This window comes from Triturus cristatus, chromosome 3_2, assembly GCF_964204655.1.
Source record: "Triturus cristatus chromosome 3_2, aTriCri1.1, whole genome shotgun sequence".
In the NCBI taxonomy this organism is placed as follows: Eukaryota; Metazoa; Chordata; class Amphibia; order Caudata; family Salamandridae; genus Triturus; species Triturus cristatus.
Window position 1 is genome coordinate 797,090,966 of NC_140584.1, and position 13,149 is coordinate 797,104,114.

Below are 13,149 nucleotides of genomic sequence, written 5' to 3' on the forward strand. Positions count from 1 at the left end.
AATAAATGTCATTTTCTTAGTTGAATTATGCTGGCCGGACTTCTATGTGAAAATTGTATGTGGGCTATGTACTTACACACAAAAGTAAAGTGAGACACCTGTTCAGTCTATTTTCCTGAGGATATCCAGTGTCACCAGTTGCTACTACAAACAAGCATTTACACAAGTTTAAGCTATTGGCATTGTAAATGACAAAGCCTTTTATTTATGTTTTAAAAACAAAAACAAAAATTAAAAAGGCATTGTCATTTGCAATGTCAATAGCTCAAACTCGCGTAAATGCAAGACCTATTGCATTGCAAATGCTTGTGTATAATTCTCTCTCTCTTCTTTGGATAAAGGTATGCTGAGGAAAAATAAGGTTTTCTCCTAAAAAATGAGTGCCGGTGAGTGCCACCTGCAACCACCGGTTCACATTTACCGGTGTGTGTGTGGTGTCAGTGTTATGCCGTTATGTGTGCTGCGAAATGCACGCATGCGTTGTGGTTGTGTTAACTATTGTGTTAGGATTATTTTGGATATAGAAATGCGTTTAAGCGTTGAGCACGGTTCCTTATGCCAACTAAGGTGCACTCATATGCAGAAATGTGTGTTTGTTGAAGTTTGTGTTTGTTTCTTGTGCGTGCTTGTGAGGCTGTAAGAAAATAAAACTTTATTAAAGATAATAAAAAGCCTAATGTGTATCCGTGCTTTGCGGCGAATGGCTATACCGGTTGTGTTTGTGTATTTAGAGCAGACGATTGTCACGCCATCATAAACACCTTTTAATAATTGTGTGTGTGTGTGTGTAGGTGGCTCTGTGGGTGGCTCTATTTGTCTGTGGGTTGCTCTATGTGAGTGGCTCTGTGTGGGTGGCTCTGTGTGTGTGGGTGGCTTTGTGTGTGTGGCTGTGTGTGTGGGTGCAAATGCAATAGGTCTCGCATTTGAGAGTGATTAAGCTATTGACATTGTAAATAACAATGCTGTTTCTTTATATGTTTTAAAAACAAAAACATAAACAAAAATAATGTCATGAGCAATGCCAATAGCTCTAACTTTAACAATGCCGAGACCATTGCATTGTAAATGCTTGTTTTACAAGTTAACCACTGGTCCCATTACATGCTATGGAGCTTGTAATACGTTTGTGTCGGAGTCTTCCATCCTCCAAGGCAGGCCCGGACTGGTATGTCCGGGCACCGGGCAATCCCCCGGTAGGCTGGAGGGGGTGGGGGCCGGTTTTGTGACAGGGGGCCGGTTCTATTGCTGGGGCCGATTTGGCCATGTGGAACCGACCCCTGCGCGTGTCAGAGAGAGACGAACAGCCAGGCATTACCTTTTCTTTGCTCCGTTCGTTTTTTTTTGCTTCTCTGTGAAATGGATCCAAAAAAGGAAAAACAGTCCTGGTAAGTATCATGCATCAGGCGTATGCGTATTTAACCACGCATGCGCACTTGCAAGTTGAAAACAAATAAACCTTTCGAAATCGCATGTCTTTTTGCGCTCCCCCGGCACAGCCGTGGCGCTGTAACAGATTTACCCGACGAGGGCACCAGCTTGATTAATCATGGCTGTTGGTTCCGGATGCTGCTGCAGCACACGTGGTGAACAGTCTGACTGCAATCTCAGTAAACTAGTGGCAGGCTACAGGGTGGTAATGGGAGCGGCGCCGTGACAGAGTTCTGTGCCGTGGGTATTTTATTATCTCCGTCAAACACTTGAGGGTCCTGACCGGCGGCGGCCTCTGGAGTTGTTCCTCAGCAGCCTAGAAGCACCCCAGCCCCTCCTGTGCAGCTGCTTCGAGCCACACAATTATGCCGATGTTTATTGCAGAGGGAGGCCCCCGGGGGAAGTTAGACCAGCGGTCTAGTCTTCCCCCGGGGAGTTCGCGCAAGGGAAGGACAGGGGAGGAAGGGGTGGGATAAGGGGTGGGGTCGCAGGTAGGGATTAAAAGGGGGAGGAAGAGGAAGTCCTTCCTCTTCCTTTCCCCAGCGCCTCAGGGAGGGTAGTTAGTGGATCGTTGGGGGTGCGCGGAGTGGGGCCTGTGGAAGATCGGGGGCGTGTTCTCGCGTCGGGAGCGGAGGATCTTTGTGAGGTAACGAGCGGGTTTCAGGGCGGCCTCGTTTGGCAACGTTTGGCGGCCTGTGGGTGTCGGGTGGAGTCGGCGGGGGCGGAGCGGCGGTTGGCGCGGAGCGCGATTACCATGGAGTCGGGAGGGGGTCAGGCGCCGGACGAGGCGGCGGTGCGGGCGGCTCTGCAGTTGCTGGGGCGTGCGGGGAGGGCGGACCTGCTGCGGCCGGGTGTCTTAGAGCAGGCGTGGGTGGGGATGTCCAGGACTCCGCGTTCGGCGTCCGCGGGGGTTGCAGCGGCCGTTGTGGCCTGCATGGAGGAACCGCCTCCGAAGAGACACGCGGTGGGTGCGCGAGGGGGGGGCAAGAAGGCGGGGCCTGGGGGGAAGCCTGGGGATAGGCGTCTGAGCCTCCCGGCAATGGGTTCTTCGGCTGAGGTGCCTGCGGGGATGGGCGGGGGGGCTGGGGAGGACGTGGGTGGGGCGGGGGAGGCTCGGCTGGACCGGGGGGGGCCGGGGCTGGGGGCAGCGGGGGGGCCTCGTTCCTGGTGGAATATAGTGAGGACAGCGACTTGGCTGAGGACCCGGAGGAGCGGGTGGGGGATGATTTTGCCCTGTATCTTTCGGGGAGTGAGTCCGCCGGGGGCGAGGGCGTTGGGTGGGGGGACCAGGGGCCGGACATGGTGGGGGGGGGGCAAGGGGAAGGGTGGGGGGCGGCGAGGTAAGGGCAAGGGCCCGGCGAAGGCAGCGGGGGGATGGGGGTCGGGGCTTGGGACGCCTGGCTCCTCAGGGGGCGCAGGCCGCGGTTGTGGGGCGCGGGCCGCGGGGTAGGGGCGGTGGGACGACCGTTGGGCGGAGATGTCTTTGGAGGAGCGTATCCGGGAGCAGCGGCGGCTGATTGAGGACACGGAGCGGCGTTGGGAGGAGATGTGCGCGGCCAGAGAGGGGGAGCGGGCGGCGGACCGGTTTGTGGCGCGCGGGGGAGGGGCGGGGCCGGCGCGGGGGCGCGGGCGCTGGGTGTGGCTGGATGAGGCAGGGACGGATTTGACGTCGCAGAGACCTGGTGGCGCTGGGGCCCCCTCGGACTATGCCGGTCACGAGGGGGGGGGGGGGATCCAAGCCAGCGCAGATTGCTGGTAGAGGCCGGGGTGGGCCGGCGGGGCGCACTACGGCCTCCAGACGCCGGGACGAAGCAGTAGGGGGGTCCGCGGCGGCCTGCCCTCCATCGAGGGAGCGCGCATCATCGGCGCCGGAGTATGAGTTTGTCCAAGGAGAGAAAGGAAAAGGAATGAAGCGAGTGGTGCGTGAGGTGCGCATGGAGCCCAGTGAGCCTGTGGTGGTCGAAGAGCTGGATTACGAGTCGGAAAGTGAGGAGTTGGAAGAAGGCGAAGTACGTGAGGTGATGGGGCCGGTGGCAACGCGGAAGTTTGGTGTTTTCCAGGATGACAAAGCCAGCTGCAGCAAGGCGCCAGCGGCGAGGGTGTCAGCCCCGGGTCCCGGCGGACGGGCGCAGGAGGTGCCACGCACTTTGACAGGTGAGAGCACATGGTGGGGGGCGTGGGGAGAGGGGATCGGGAGGGGGCGTAAGAAGTCTTGTAGGTCTGTGGGGGTGGGGGATGGGTCGGTGAGGGTGGTGGGAGAGTCGGCGCAGCCGAAGGTGCCGGCTAAGGCGGCGGCCCCAGAGGGGGATGAGAAGCGAATGGTGGGAGCTGGAGTTCAGACGGATAAGGTGACGGAGGGGAAGGAGGAAGGGGGTGAGAAACATAAGAAGAAGCTGCCTTATATGGGGTTGGCGATGCCCCTGGGGTCCCATCTGTCTGAAAAGACGAGGGGCAGGATTTGGAAACACGAGTATGTGGATGTTTTTAAATTGTTGCATCGGGAGATTCAGGCGAAAGAGGGGTCTAAAGAGGAGGAGTGGGAGTTGACGCGGCGGCCGCGGGTACCGATAACTATGGAAAATTGGACGTCGGCCTTCCTGATTTATGCCAGTATCTATTGCGAGAAGCATCCGGATAGGGCGATTGCGTTGTTCAAATACATGGATATCATCAGAAAAGCGCAGATGCACTTTGGGGGTTTTGCCTGGCTCAGTTACGATGAGGAGTTTCGGGCGAGGGTCAGCGTCAACCCTGACAAGCCCTGGGGTGAGGTAGATCAGGAGCTGTGGGTGCAATGGATGGCCTCCACGCAGTCCTCTGCGGCTACCCACACTGCGAGTGGCCTTCCGGTGGCTTATCGGTCTTTTCAGCCCCGTCCCGCCTCGGGGGGCGGGGGGGGAGCAAGTGGAGCTGGGGGTGCGGGTGGGCAGGCTGCCGCTGCTGGCGCAACCGGACAGCCTGCTAAGGGTGGGGGAGCCAACACTGGGGCTTGTTGGAATTTCAACAAGGGATTCTGCTCCCGCCACCCCTGCAGATTTAAGCATGAGTGTTCTAAGTGCGGAGGCAAACACCCGGTCACGCAGTGTTTCACATTGGCCACCCCGTCCGAGCAATGGCGGGTCACAAAGGGACGGGGACAGGCTGGGCCAAAGGGCTCCTACACCAGTTAGTGTGGAGGCCATGGGTCCGTGGCTCTCCCGCTACCCTGATCGGGCCGCGGCGCTGCGGCTGTTTTGGGGATTCACAGAAGGGTTTCGAGTGGGGTACCAGGGGCCGCGGGAGTGCAGGTGGGCAGAGAATTTGCGGTCGGCGAAGGAGTTGCCGGGAGTGGTGGAGGCTAAATTGCGCAAGGAGGTGTTGGAAGGGCGCGTGGCCGGCCCGTTTGACACGTGGCCGCTGCCCGAACTCATCATATCCCCTTTGGGGGTGGTTCCAAAAAAGGAACCGGGCGAGTTTCGTTTGATTCACCATTTGTCTTGGCCTGAGGGACGGTCAGTGAATGATTTCATCGCGGAGGAGGATTCCCGGGTGTTGTATGCGTCGGTGGATGATGCGATCGGTTTGGTGCGGCTGTGTGGGCGGGGGGCGGAATTGGCCAAGTGCGACATCAAGTCGGCGTTTCGCCTTCTGCCGATTCACCCGGAGGATTTCTCGTTGCTGGGCATGCAGTTCGGGGGGGCCATCTTTGTGGACAAGGTTTTGCCCATGGGGTGCGCGATCTCCTGCGCTCTGTTCGAGACTTTCAGTTCCTTTTTGCAGTGGGCCTTCACTGACAGGGCGGGGCACCGGCTGGTGTCCCACTACTTGGATGATTTCTTGTTTGTAGGCCGAGGTCAGTCGGGGGAGTGCGGGGCGGCTTTGGGCCACTTTCAGAGGATGGCGGGGGAGTTTGGTGTGCCGTTGGCGCCGGAGAAGACGGCTGGGCCCAGTTGTTGTCTGGCGTTTCTGGGGATTGAATTGGATTCAGTGGAGTGGATGGCGCGCCTCCCCCAGCAGAAGGTATTGGAGATGCAGGACTGTCTGAGCCAAGTGGTGGTGCAACGGAAGATTGATTTGAGGTCCGTCCAGCGTTTGTTGGGTTTGCTGAACTTTGCGTGCAGAGTGGTGCGGGCGGGCAGGACGTTTTGCAGGCGGCTGGGGCTGGCCATGTCGGGGGCAGTGTTGCCCCATCACAGGGTCCGAATTTCGGTGGGTGTCCAGGCGGATCTGCGAGTGTGGCAGGGATTCTTGAGGGACTTCAATGGGGTCTCCTTGGACTTTGCAGATGACAACATGGTGTGGCAGGTGCAGATTTTTTCGGATGCGGCTGGGGCACACGGCTTTGGTGTTTTTTGGGATGGTCGGTGGTGTGCAGAGCAGTGGCCGGCGCACTGGTTGGCACAGGGCAGGAGCATTGCGTTTCTGGAGTTCTTTCCGCTGCTGGTGGCGCTGCAGGTGTGGGGGCAGGAATTCCGGAACCGATCGGTGCTTTTTCATGTAGACAACCGGACGGTGGTGGATTTGGTGAACCATCAGAGGGCGAGGGACCTGCGGGTGCTGCGCTTGCTGCGAAGTTTCATGCTGCTGTGCTTGCGCTTGAATGTGCTGTTTCACGCGAAACATGTGCCGGGCGTTAGCAATGACATCGCGGATGCATTGTCTCGTTCGCAGTGGCAGCGTTTCTGAAGGTTGGCGCCCGGAGCGGACTTTGCCAAGACCAAGGTGCCGGAGGGTATCTGGAGCTGGGGGGAGTGAGAGTGGTGAATCTGGTGGAGCAGTCTGTTGCCGAGTCTACGCGGCGGACGTATCGTCTGGCATGGGTGGAGTTGGGGGTGTTCTTGGGTTGGTCGCGGGATGAGTGGCGGATGTCTCAGGGTGAGTGTGAGGCTGGTGTCGTGCGCTATGTTTTGCACTGCATGGATAGGGGATTGTCGTCAGTGACGATTGCAGGGAAGTTGGCGGGGATTTCTTTCTATGGGAAGCTCTATCTGGGTTTTGATCCGGCCAAGGGTGAGTTGCTGAGCAGGATGCTGAAGGGCTGGACCAGGGAGCGGGGAGGGCGGGGGGGAGCGCCGTTGCGCCAGGCGATCACTTTTGACCTGTTAGTGGATGTGTTGGGGGAGTTGGGTTTTCTGTGTTACGATCGGTATGAGTTGGCGTTGTTCCGCCTATGTATGACGTGGATGTTCTTTGGGGCTTTTCGGGTTTCGGAGTTGCTGGGGGGTAGGGGGGGGTTGGGGATGAGGTTCGAGGATGTACGTTTGGATGGGGGGCGCCTGGGGATATGGTTGGGGCGTTCCAAGACGGATCAGGTTGGCAGAGGCACGTGGGTGTGGCTGAATGAGTCTGGGGAGTTGGCAGTGTGCCCGGTGCGAGAGTGGAGCAGTTTTTGCGGGCAGTGCGGCCGTTTGGCGGGGGAGATTTTCTGTCATACTTCTGGGAAAAGGGCCACGGCCTACCAATTATTGGCGGTCATGCGCATGGCGTTGCGGCGCTTAGGTAGGGACCCGGCGGGGTATGGGACTCATTCTTTTCGGATCGGCGCGGCGACGGCGGCGGCACGGCTGGGTTGGTCCTGGGATAAGATCAGGAGGATTGGTAGATGGCGTTCGCGCTGCTGCGAGCGGTACGTTAGGAAGTAGGGCGGAGGGGTGCGCGGCGGCTGTGTGAGCGTTTTGCGTGACCTTTCTCGTTTCTAATGCTACTTTTTTCTTCGTAGGTTGTGTTGGGGGTCCTGGAGCCAAGACGGTTACCTGGATAGTGGGGCATTCATTTGTGCATTGGGCTGCCAAGTTTTCTGACAGGCAGGTGTACGGGCGTAGCCTGGGTCTGAGAAGCTGCAGTCATGAGGTTTTCTGGTGGGGTAGGAGTGGAATGCGCTGGGGGGAACTTTTGCCTTGGCTCACGAAGAAGGTCTCGCAGCAAGGATGTCCGGATCTGCTTGTCATTCACCTGGGAGAGAACGATCTGGTGCGGCAATCGGCGGTGTCCTTGATTTATTTGATGCAGCGGGACTTGGCAGCGATCAAACGCAATCTGGCTGGCGCTTGTATTGTGTGGACAGAGTTCATTCCCAGAAAGTTTTGGAGGGGGGCGTTGAAGCCCGCTGCGGTGGAACGCGCCCGCAGAAAATTAAATAGGGCGATGAGAGTTTTTTGTGAGGACTGTGGGATCAATGACGGGCAGACTCACCCTTCCGGGGAGGGGGATACTGGGGAAACGTGGGGGTGCGTCAGAGCAGTGGACGACGAATGGAGATGATGGTGGAGTTTTGGAAGAGAAGTGAGGAAGCGAATGGAAGTGAGAAGGTTGCGGTGTGAAGTGGGGATGGAGTAGTTGGAGTCTTGGAGAGTATGGGTAGTGAGGAATGTTGTTGTTGGGGATTGTTGGGGATTTGTGTTATGTTTCTGGTTATGGTTGTCCAACCCTGTCCTAATAAAATGGCCTTTTACGCTAAAATACCTTGCGTGGACTGATTATTGCGCGAGTAGTCATTGCGGCGAGGTCCGGCCCGTACAATTACCGCTCCTCGAGTCGACTCACATAGTAAGTTGCGCCTCAGTGAGGTATGAGTTTTCTACAAAGTGTACTTTACATTTTATTAATAGTGCTAGCGCGCAGCCAGTGGTTCCGGTTCTAATAATTTCAGCGCCAGTTTGTGACCTGAGTTTTTTGGACTAAATAGTAAAGTTTGTGCTGCTTATTCACAGCGAAACCCTCTGCTGTGCAGTCCCAGCTATGTTTGGGGCATCGTTCAATAAGAATGCAAAATGTCTTCAATTTGTAGCATTCCTTAAAAGTAAAAATGTATTTAATTGCAAATTGTCCTTGATTTATGTGTGGTACGACGTTCCCGTCGTGCGCTCTCTATCAACATGTAACTAGCGTGTGTGGCAGAGTTGTGTTTTTTTTCACAAGACATGCGAATACAGTGTAGGTGTCTTATTCCATTGTTGTAAAGACAGAGGCCTAATTTGTCACAATTGTCTACTCTAAGCTATTAACCTAAGTTGTGCCAATGTAGCTTTGTTTTTAGACTGAATTAATCTATTTAGTAAACGGGTTCTCTTGGTTTCTTCTAGCGAACTTAATTCAGCACAGCTCACGTGTTCAGTATCTATATAGTAGCTCTCCGTGACAGCAAATTCTGAAAACAAATGTGTGCAGGGGCCCTTCTGTTCATCTGGGCACTGGGCAGTGTGCGGGCTCTGCATTCACCTTATAATGTTATGCAATTATTTCATAACCTGTTGCAGAGGCATGCTTGGGAATTGTTTAGCAGTGACACAAGTGTATTTTAAACCGAACCCCTCTTGTTTTGCACATACTCCGGTTCTTATCTACATGACTGTGTTTTTGTCTTCACGATTGCATTTTATTTTCCATGGGCTGTTTCTTTAGTACATTGTGGCGTCTTGAGGTCACCTAAAAGCGATCTTGGGAGTTCTGTACTTCGCTTTCATGTTACACCTGACCTAGTGTTGTCCTCCGTACCGGAGTGTGCATGTGCCCTGCTCTCCACATGCGGCCTAAGCAGAATATTGCTTGTAAGACCTGAACGCTTCTGTTTTTATAAATGACAAAACAAAAACCTTTTTTGAAAAGCAGTATGAAGACGGAAAAGGGAGAAATGGTCCCTTAAAAATAAAAACATTCTTGGACTAGTTAAAGTTCACATTTAATGGTTCTAAAAATAATTTTTTAATTACCATGATTGATCATTTGTGTGCAATTTATATCCCATGAAGTTTTAAAACACAAGCCTTTTGCAAGCAGGTCCCCTTCCTGTAACATTCATCTTAGAAAGGGGCAGTAGGTTAGTAAGTTTGCAATTCAGGGGCTATGCAGCAGCTTGAAAGTCTTTCCAAAGCTTATTACTGTTTTTAAGGGCGTAAATTCTGATATTTAGCTTATTCCATGGACGTATGTGTTTGGTTTTATTTCAGGGGAAAATGTCTCTGTCACTGAGAACTGCAGTCATGCAGTCTGTCTCCGGTTAGTGCCCTTCCATTTCTGGTGCTTTGCTGCAGTTTTAAGACCTTGTTAGAGTTTCTTGTTGCTCAAATGGGTGTAATTTCTGACATTTATCTGTTTCCCTAATCTTCATTACTTGATTTTGCCCGCCGTGAAACAGTGTCACTCATAGTCATTGAAATGTCGCTCATAATTTCACTGAAATTATGAAAATGTCACACATAGCAATCTGAAACCTTGGCAGCTATGAAAACATGTTTGCTGGAAACGTCTCTTTTTCTGATATTTTTCAATTTCTAAGTGTGCAGCCTCGGGGTGGAGAGAAATAAAACATTCAGAATATGAAAAATAACTAACTAACAAACTAAAGCAAGACAGGGTGGTTGCAAGGTGGCCAGATTGATTTATTCATACCTAAACCCATTAGCGCCACTTTACAGAGTTTGCTAGTGAAGCGCTACTTTTGTTTTCTCATCTCTCAACATTGCTTACCCTGGGTGGGAAAGTGCACAATTTCTGGAGGTACCGAAATACCTGCTTGAACGGTGAATTGGAAAACAAAATATGTACAGCGGCTTTGTGTTCACAAACGTGGTCTTTTTAAACCATACTGCTTATGTTTTGTAAGGATATAAGCATGGGCACTGAAACGGGTCCCTTCTGGCCCTGTAGTCTGGCCTTAACTTTTCAGGCAAAATCACTCACTAATTTCTGAATAATGAGTGTAAAAAGAAAAAGGTAACCATGTTGTTCCTAGTTACATTTCACATACTTTACTAAATCTTGCATTCCCTATGAGAGTTTGCTTTTTCTAGGATGTTGTTAACTTTTTTTTAGGCAGCATATTGCTCTTGTCTAGTGCATGATTTGAATTGAGTCACATCCAGGTGTTTATAGCGGGTCAGTACAGTGCAAGTTTCTCTCAGTGGGGCAGTATGGTGTTCAGTGGGTGAGAGAAAGGGGGAACTATGGTCAGAGCTGCTGAATTTGGAACTGGAGAACCAGGTTCAGCCTTCATGACCAGTCCACCAGACCACTCTCCTGCGGGAGTACATTCCCATGCTAGGCCTTAGAAGGCCCCACAAGACCTTAGAAGCCCTGGTGTCTTAGCACCAGCAGGGGGATCCTAGCAGTGGCAAGTGTGGATTAACCTAGAAGGCCTGTCCGCCACAATTTATTCTGAAGTTCACCTTCAGTCTTGCAGGCAGGCCTATGAAGCAGCACACCATAGAGTGGCAGTAACTCTGTCACTGAGGTCACAGGAACCTTGAGCAGGGTGGCTCTAGGGCAGTGCGACCGCACCAGGCGCTGACCAGCCACGGTCCATGCAGGTAACAGCAGTGGGGCAGAGGGGCCGGGTAAGGGGGGATTTCGAGGGATGATGCAGAGGGAAAATTAAATAAATTATTAATTTTCCCTCTGCATTGTCCCTCAAAAGCCCCCTTTACCCGGCCCCACCACCCACCGCTCTTACCTGCACGGACCGCGGCTGGCGCTGACTTCAGGTGGGGGCGTTTTGCAAGTATAATATGGTTTTAAAAGCACTTTTAAAAGCACTTGCTGCCTCCTTCCTGGCCTCCAACAAGTTTCGGCAACAATAAAAATGTCATGATAACTCCAGTGATTCATGTTCTTAGTAGAGACAGAAGGTGTTTGGTCTAGTGGACGTTTTGACTCATGGAAAGAGGGTTAATGTGCCTGCTACTAAGAACATGTACTATACAGATCACAAAGTGCACATAATGTAAATAGTGTAACTGCAACAAATGAAACTGGTCCTAGGATGCTTGTTTCCAGTTCAGGGAGGACCTGGCCTGGCAGTTCGGGCTGGACTGTTCCCATTGGGCACAGGGTCAAGACTAATTTGCATATGGCTGGGTTCAAACTGGAATGGCATGGTGAGCAAAAAAACAATGGATTTAGGCCCAGATCTCTGTACTGGGGTGAATGCATGACATTGTTCTGCATTCTGTTCATCAATTGTTGTTTTTGCATAATGTAAATAGGTCAGTGGGTTCCTGCTTTTGCCAGAGAGGCCCTATTGTTACTTGCAGTTAATAAGTTTAAATCCTAACATAGAACAGTGAGCTATTAACTGTCATGTAAGAGCTGCATGCAAACTGCAAGGTATAAATTAGATTGTTATGGTTTTTTCCCCAGTCCTCGATTATCCTAATGTTAGAAAAAAGGGTTCATTTGGGTAGAAATCAATTCTGATTATTAAAGAGAACCCCCAACCATGGTATTACGTTTTAAATTCTGAGTTTGTGTTTCTCCAGACCAATCACTATTAAGCTATGCTGTTTACAAGTATGGTTGTCATGTGACTCCTACACCTTTTAGTCCTTTTTCTTATGTAACATTTCCTATACAGTGATTTACACACGTATGATTGATTGTCTCTGTGTAATATGTGTGATGTAAAGCGCTCTGACACCTACATGGGTATAAGTGGTGCTGTAAATTTTCTGATACTTTATTATTTTGACATTTTTACACATGTTAACAGCCTCTGCAAAGATTTTTACCTATTAGTACCAGCGGAACATACAACTGCAGCAGTGAGAAAGGTGACCAGTCAATCTTTTCATGGGGCCCTCCACTTCACAGCAGCACAAGTCACATTTCTTAGTAACTTCTGATACGTTTGAGGTATAAACAATTTATTTGATAAAATTGTCCAATTATGCAGCAGATGATGTATTATGTGGCAAATATGACAGAGCCATAATTATGTGGAAAACATTTGCAAACTAGGATATTTTGCCATTCATGTTTGATCTGCTCTTGTGGAAAAGGGAGAAGTGCTGATGACAGAAACTCCATGGCTGGGAGACCAAAGGCTTGCAATTCCACTTTTAAGGATATTTGGGACATTCTATTATTGGAAACGTATCCCGCTTTGTAAATGTATTTTAATGTCAATAACTAATATTAAACCTTAAATAAACATTTGTATCCATTGGTTAAATTAAATAACGTAATAAGCTGTAAGCGGTTAGTGAAATGGGAAACAAATACTAAAAATTGGGATATTTTGCTCTTTCTACCACACCTCTGACTCCTCCTACTGACCCAATCCATGGGTTATTCCCGCCCTCAGATTCTCTGTCCACAGTTCCCCGACTTTTTTTCCCCCACTTCGACCACTGGGTGGTGGGCGCTGGGCGGCACTGTATGGGGGCGTTGCGATCAGGCCAGAGAAATGAATTAAAAGCAAAAGGGAGCAAAAGGTTCCTAAAGGGTCTAGGGGCAGCAGGGCTAGGCCCCGGCCCGGTTCCGCAGCGTAGTGGTTTTGTTTGTTGTGAGCAGGGGCGGAGCGAGGTGGTGGCTGGCCTCAGGCTCTAGGCCAGGCAGGCTCTGTTTAATGACTCGGGGAGCGGCTATACCGGACCCCGATCTTCCATGTAACTTAGCCAGCCGTGAGCCATCACCACCCCTCAGAGGTCGAAACATGCTACATGCATCAACCTGGAATCCTGGAGGACCTCGAGGGCATGTGGTGAGCAGGGGGCAGGAGGAGACTGAGAGCCTTCGTTATATTTCGGCTAAAGCATCACTCAGGCCTTTTCAAGAACTCATTAGAGAATACATACACAGCAAAACTAATTGGCAAAAAGTACATTACCTCACTCAAGGGAAACCTAACTGGTCTTATGTTGCTTTTTTAAAAAAATTATTATTATTATGGGCCTTTTTTTCCTCAATGAACTGAGAAATTCAGACACTTCCCTTTTCAAGAACTATTCAGTGAGTGCACCCTTATGG